This window comes from Passer montanus, unplaced genomic scaffold (assembly GCF_014805655.1).
Source record: "Passer montanus isolate IOZ18808 unplaced genomic scaffold, ASM1480565v1 scaffold14, whole genome shotgun sequence".
NCBI classification, from domain to species: Eukaryota; Metazoa; Chordata; class Aves; order Passeriformes; family Passeridae; genus Passer; species Passer montanus.
The window spans coordinates 8,264,495-8,271,705 of record NW_024360941.1 but is presented as its reverse complement, the minus strand read 5'-3'; the positions used below and the strand labels follow the sequence as shown (position 1 = coordinate 8,271,705).

Genomic DNA, 7,211 nt, shown 5'->3' with positions numbered 1-7,211 from the left:
TGAGACCTCTAGAGGAAAGCAGTGGCATTCAGGGGGCTGCAGCAGGAGGAGGGGAAGCGCTTAACCCTTTCCAGCCGCCCCCGGCCCCGCGAGGTGCGGTGGGCAGGGGCCAGCCCGCCGCCTCCCCCTCGGGCACCCCGGCACCGGCCCGAGGGCTCCGGGGCAGCGCTGAGCAGCCCCGGCGGCTCCCGGAGGAGCGGCCCGCGTCCCCGAGCGGGCGCCCCGAGAGGAGAGCAGCGTCGGGGCCCTGACCCCCACCGCCCTTTGATGCAGTGGGTCGGATCGCCGTGCGGCTGCGGGATGATGCTCCAACACAGTAGCCCAAAGGCGGTCGGGGGGGAAAAAATAAATCAAAACGGCCCTAGATATCCCGAAAAGGCAGGGAATTTACGGAGCTAATAACGAGATGTGTCACACCAGCGCGCACTGCGCGGGGGCCTGTGACACTACTTTCCATCGCTCCCATTTCTGCTGCTGTGTGAGCCTGCCCCGACGCTTATTCTCGCAACCTCGCACACGCTTCGTGCTCAATTAGCGCCTGTCTGAGCCCCGCGTTACACACGAATGAGACCTCGGGTGAAAATGTCGATGATATTTTGAAAGGCGCTAATGCCTGTGGGGGAATGTGGATCGCAGTCCTCTTCTGCAGGCTGCTTTCTCAACGTGCTAACACTTGAACGACATTGATATCTCCCCGTTCTCGATTTTATAAGTCAACTTTAGCTCCGAACAACGGGGCTTGGCTTTGCAACGAGTTGCTTGCAGCCTGTAGGGCCCTGGGATCTTACCTAGAGCATCTGAACGCCCCTCTTCCCGGGGCGCCAGCCCCTGCTCACACGTGAACCTCTGCCTGTTGATTGTATATATATGTCTGCATGTGTGTGTGTGTGTGTATATATATATATATGTGTGTGTGTGTGTGTGTGTGTGTGTGTATATATGTATATGTATATATGTATGTATACACACACCTGGACGGAGACCAAAACAAACTTTTAAGGAATACCTAATAAAAAGTGAGCATTGTCTCTCCCTAGAGGAAAGAAAAGGTGAGCTGCAGAAAAACAAAGTGTTGACTTAGTAAAATAAGTTCTGCAGGGTGATATAAAGTATTTATTTTTGTTGTCGCATTTACACCCACTCCTTTTGGCCGCAGCTCCGTTTCCCTCCAGGTCTGGGGAGGTACATGACATTCACCTCTCCATTTTCCAGCTTCTTAACTTTCCTGAAAAGAAGAATAAAGAATTATTTTTTTTCCGTCTAAAGCACAGCAAATAAACATTTTGTATATCCACAAATAGGTTGTATCATCGTATCATCTGTACGAACAAATTACGGTATGCGGCCGTGCGTTTCTAGTAAAATCTCCTGTATTCTGTTTACATTATAGCATTTCTGTTTGTAATTATTTTATTTTAATTTTATGTCACTTTTAACACAAGCCAGACTGGTTTTCCCTCCGTGTTTTGTACACAATGCTCTCTTTCTCGATAAGATGTTCTGTCCTATCTTTTAGCTTTTTTCTTTTAAAAATGTTTATAGTTCTCCAAGAGCAATTCTCCAATATTTCACTCTTGCATTTTAAGGACTTGTCCCTGTCTTGCTTTATTTGTTTGTGTGAAATTTAGTTTGAAAGGAGATCAGAGAGAGCAGGAGGGGTTTGTAATAAGAGAATGACCAAGTGACCTAAAGGCTGATTATATGTCATTAACTGGAGACTTGGTGTATCCAAATTACCAAAAAGACCTCACTCAGCCAGATCAATTACACCGAGATACGCATATAGGAATTGCGGTACGGGCTGATGCTTGCAACAAGTGTGCAGCCGACATTTGTAGGACTGAGCTGCTGGATTTTCGGACGAGCCCGTGTGCTGCAGCCGAACCCGGGCAGCGGGAGCGGGGCGCAGCGCAGATAAGGGACACCGGCAGGACGACACCGACATTTCGGGCAGAGTAGTTAGGGCCAAATTGCGGCTAATTTTCACTGCTCCAGAGGGATTTTTCTCTTAAGCCAAGCGAGGTTACCTTTGATCTATGTAGGCTTCTTAAACCCCAGCCTCGTTAAATGGAGACTTTCCATGAAGAATGACAATAGAATTGTAGATTTTTGTTAATCTAAACACAAAACGATGCCAGCCTAGCCTTCCTCTTCCTCCACCGTCTGAACTTCAGATGCTGGACGACAAAAGATTCGTTAATGAAGGCAATTACATTCGCGAGCTATTTCATCAGAGTCGAGCTCAAGAGCAAATTAAGATGTTCTTTCCCGGGAATACAAACAAATATTAAGTGAGGAAAATAGCGTGTTTTTCTGTATGCGTGTTTGTGTTTACACATGCATGCATGTATGGGAGATGCACGTAACAATTCCAATAAATAGAGACACACTGTGTTCACTGCAGAATTTTGTAAGGTCTTTATTACTATTCTTCTGACAAAGACGAGCTCTTGGTTGGAACTCGTTATGTTTTTCTTTTCTTTCCCTGATTCCTGCCCAGGGTCTAAATGCAACTCTGGATGCTCAGTCACAAATATAAGCAATCCTCGAATAATTGCTTGCACATGCAGTGGTAAAATGCGTAGGGTCCCGCGCTTACTGCCAATCATTGCGACTTACGAATTGGTCAGTGTCTTGGTGTCTTGGTTTTTTCTCATCCCTGATCTTCTTTTTTCTTTTTTTCCTTTTTTCTTTTTTTCTTTTTTTTTCTTTTTTTTTTTAATACACAACGGCTGCGAGATTATCATGCCTGAAATATGTGGGCGTTCATTACCGATAATAGTAACGTAAACCAGGGTTCCTTCACCTCCAAGGGCAGCGATTAATTCGGGCCTGCTGGGCCCGATCCCTCCCTCTGCCCTGGGCGTTGAAATACAGGTTGTGTGAGCACAAGAGAGGGTGCAAGCCAGGCCTATTAGGCACAAGTCCTTTTCATTAACCCGCACTGACAGGTTGACCTCCAAATCATATTTCTCAGTGCCTTTTTTCAAAAATCCCTTTTCTTGCATGTTTGTGCTCTTTCAGTAACTCCTAAGCGACGCCCCAGGTATAGGATGCATGGCATCCCTGGGACATAGGATGCTTCAGCATCCCCGAATCCATCCGAGAATGATACCTCTTTCTGATACGTTTGGTCCCGGGTCAATGACATCATGCACTCTATAAATTCAAGCCCGTCTCGGCTTTTCGAGCCGTGCACCGGGCGGCTGAGCGATGCGGTGGGCAGCCGGGAGAAAGGAGAATCGGCACCCCCGTTCTTAGGGAGCTGCGGAAAGGAGAGACGCCGAGAGAGCTGCACGGCCAGGGCAGCGCCTCAAAAGCAAAGGACGGGGTGTCCTTGGGGTGCTTTCGTGTGTCTGATTATTTCTTGGCTTTAATGAAAATTATGGAAGGAGATCCCGGTGCTGCTGTACGGAGCAGGAATGGGTACGCCTGGCGTCGGTACCGGGCACCCCAGTGGCGGCTGCGGCTCCCGCCGCTGCCCTGTCCCCACAATCGTCCCAGCGGTTTCGGACGCTCCGCAAAAGGAAGGTGCGGTCAAGAAGCAAATGAGCGGGCTCGCTGCCCAGGCACCGGTGAGGCGCCTCTCTGCCCCTGGCCTGCTCCTCGCAGGGCCTGGCCAGTGCAGTGTTCCCAGGTCAGCCAGCCCGGGAGTCCCCAGCAGATGTGGGTTTCCGACCACCCAGCGTCGGCATCCCTTCCCCGTTTCCATACGGTTTTCCCCGACTGATTCGGAGAAATTAGCTTAATTTGCAATTTAGCTTAATTCACACAAGCCCGGGGGGGAGGAGGGGGGAGCACAGCTCTATTGTTCTGTTATCCCAGCTCCCACCCTACTCTTGGCCCGGAGGAGAGAAGTGACCTGGCGATAAGCGGCGCGGCGGCGGCCGAGCGCCGGGGCGGGCAGCGGGCGCCGCCCCCCGCCGCGGCTCCGGCCGCAGCCCCCGGCCCCCGCCGGGCACCCACCGGGGGGCAAGGGCAGCCCCTGCCTCCCGCTCGGCCCGCGGAGGGCTGCGGGGCTGGAGAGGCAGGAGCCGCAGGGCACAGCCTGATGATACAGCCTCCCCACACACACCGATTGCCGAAAAAATAAAATAAAATATATTTTTAAAGGCGGGTGAAGGAAGAGAAAACCAGCCTCGGCACGGTCTCCACCAAAATTTCTTTATTATAGCAAGCTAGGAGAGTCCTGTTTGGCAGCAGAATCCAAATAAATCGCCGCCTAACATGCAACTATTTTGGCAGGGAAATAAAGTGACATAAGACTAGGGTTTCTTTTTCTTTTCTGTTTTTTTCTTGGTTTGTTTGGTTTTTTTTAAACCATATGATTTGTGCACCAAAAAAAAAAAAAATTCTAATCAAATAATTACGTGTAAGATTAGTAAAATGATTGTGCTTTTAGCGGACTTTGAGCATAGTATTGGGAAAGGTACTTTGAGCTGCAGAGTTTTTCAATGCGTGGATCAAACAGAAAAGGCTACAACCCATGATGGGAAATCCTGAGCATTTAAAAGCTGAAGGAGGACAAGAGAGTTGCATTTGCTCTAAAACTCGCTTAATAAAACTCATAAATAACTGCTGGGATAAGAGGGAAATATATATATATAAGATCCTTCTGGGTGCTTTATCTAGAGATCCTCTTTCTCCAAAGTTAATTAAGCAATCACGACGCTAGCTTTGGAGACTGGTGTTCTGATCGATATCTCCCGTATATTTCATTACTTTTTCTCTGTCTCATGTTTTCCGTTTCCTTCATCATCAGAGATGCTATCAGAGCGGCAGTAGTGTCTTGTCACAGAGACTGTCACAGCTGCAGTCTAACCTGCAGTGCATCGCAAAGCTCGTACAAAAACAGGGAGCGTGTAAAGAAACACACGCCTGTTTGCAAGCCAGTATAACTTTCCGGCCTTGACAATGCCCACTTCTTCTTCCCATCAAGAATATATCGCAGCAAAACAAAGCTGGAGAGCCGCTGCAGAAACTGGGTGGATTTCCAAGCTGCGCCCTGCAGACATCCCAAGCGGCGGGGACACGCTGCCTGGCCGCTCCAGGGCTCTGCCTGCGCGGTCTGCCCACGGCCTTCCTTACATTTAAAGGACTGCAGGCACATTCTTTCCTTGGGATAACACAATATATACACGTGTGCTTGTGCATATATAGATACAGATATCCATCAGCTGGCTACAAGCATGTGTGTGTACGTATAAGATATATGTGTATATACATCAATTCTACATCTGGACTAGTTTTTCACTTTCGTACTCAGTTTACACCCAGACGCTCTCGCATATGTGTATATGCTTATAAAAACCTTCGCCTGCATGTCTGTGCTCCGTGCACGTCTCCTCTCTAGGTCCGACTCCACACTCCCCGTCCTGCCGGACCTCGGGGCCGGCACTCTTCCTCGCCTTTAGCATTCCCCCGCCGAAGCAGCTCCCGCGTAGCGCAGCAGGCTGCTCCTTGGCGGCCGGCCTCATCCGTCCGCTGCCCGCAGGGCATTCCCCGCTAAGAGCCCGCAGACGCACTCGCAAAGCGCCCGGGTCACAGCAAGCCGCCGTGTACCATCGGCAGCCCTCTCCACGCCGGGACCGCCCGAGCTCATCCTGCCTCTTCTCCCCGGGCATCGAGTTGATTTTCGCCCTCTTCCCACCACCCAGCGCTTTCCCCGAGGTGCCCCCACAGCCTCTGCTGAGGGGCGGCAGAGCGCATTAAGCTGCTGCAGAAATTGGACCACAGTTCTTGCTGCCTTCTTTCGCAGACTCCTCCATCTTTATCTTTCTCTTTCTTTAATTTATGACCTCCCAGCTCCTGTTGACACAGTTTTCCACACTGCCTATATTGTAGAACTGCATTACAATATACGCCGAATCAGCCTAGGCGTCAGCCAGCACAAGTAAGTGTGGGTATTTGGTATTTCGCAGCTATTTAGTAATTCTCGGCTCCATTTGAGGATGACAACAAATGTACCTCGCTTCCTAGTTATCCACCAGTTACAGCTTGAGATCCATTTTTCTTTTGTAATATCTTCAAGCTTGCTAAAGCAAAGCACCTAAATAGCTACAGGAGATTTCCTCCTTGGCCTGGCTGTTAAGCAAACATTTAACTACTCCCTTTCGATAACTAAACCTGCTTTCCGCAGATGCTGGTCTTTTTTATTGCAGAAGCAGGAATGCTGAGAAATATTTATATATTTGTTAGTAAAAGCTAGAAAATTAGCTCGGAACATGCTGTAAAAAATATTCGGTTACTTACCGATCATACCAGCTCAAGAAGCATGAACCCGATTTCAGGCGCGTCAGTCACTCGGGTGAAGGCTGGTGGAGGTGCACAGGCGCAGGCAGTAAGCTGGAAAAGAATCAGTTAGAGTCGGACTTATTGTTGAAGTCTCAAAACAATTCTTTCAAAACCGTCCCGGTCCAAGCCCCGCGCGCTCCCCTGCCTCGGTCAGCCAGCAGGCGCGCAGCCCGAGCCAGCCCGTGCTAACCCGGGTCGCAAGCCGGGTGACAGGCGAGGCAGAGCCGCTTCGCCTCCCTCCTCACGGAAACCAGTGATATTGTGGTGTGTATTAGCCAGCAATACGAGCGCTGCTGGGGCATGCCTGTAGCAGCCGGGCATCGATGAAGTGCCCTCCGAAGCCGGTTTTATTTGTTCCTCTACCGGACCGGCACAAAACACTTGGCCAAAGCAACCTCAGAGCCTATCAAGCTTTCACATAGACTTTTGCCAAGAAACTTCTGGGATCCATACTGTACCTGGTTTGAGATTATCCGATATTTAAGTTTTAACGAGTTTGTAGGGGTTTTTTTGTTGTTTGGGGTTTTTCTTTTTTCTTTTTTTTTTTTAATGCAGATTTTACTGTAAGGCATCTGCTAAACACTTGCATTAACCTCTGCCTCCATGATAATTTTTCCCCCCTTGTTTTAATTACATTAGGGATGCGGAGGGGCAGCCAATCCTAAAAGAGGAGCTCGGCAATTAGCAGAGCGAACATCAAAAAGTTTTATTGCGGAGGGCGGCGGGCTCCGCCCCCGCCCCGGCCATTGGCGGCCGCCGCTTCTGACGACATATATTAACCCGAGCGGCCCTAAACATGTAGCTGTACATGGAGATCGGGCCGGGGAGCCCTGCCAGTGCCCCGCCGCCGCCCGCCGCCGCCGCGCCCGGCCGAGCGGCGCGGATGCGCCAGAGGAGCGCGGGGGCGCAGAGCCGCG

At 50.1% G+C, this 7,211-nt stretch overlaps 1 long non-coding RNA gene across 1 annotated transcript; it reads right to left on the bottom strand.

Moving 5' to 3' along the window:
- Positions 1-1,085: 1,085 nt before the first annotated feature.
- On the bottom strand, positions 1,086-6,937 carry LOC120498035. Its single transcript, XR_005626622.1, has 3 exons — positions 6,753-6,937; positions 6,253-6,345; positions 1,086-1,225 (listed from the first exon to the last, which is right to left on the bottom strand). It is a non-coding gene; the product is annotated as an uncharacterized LOC120498035 (long non-coding RNA).
- Positions 6,938-7,211: the final 274 nt, after the last annotated feature.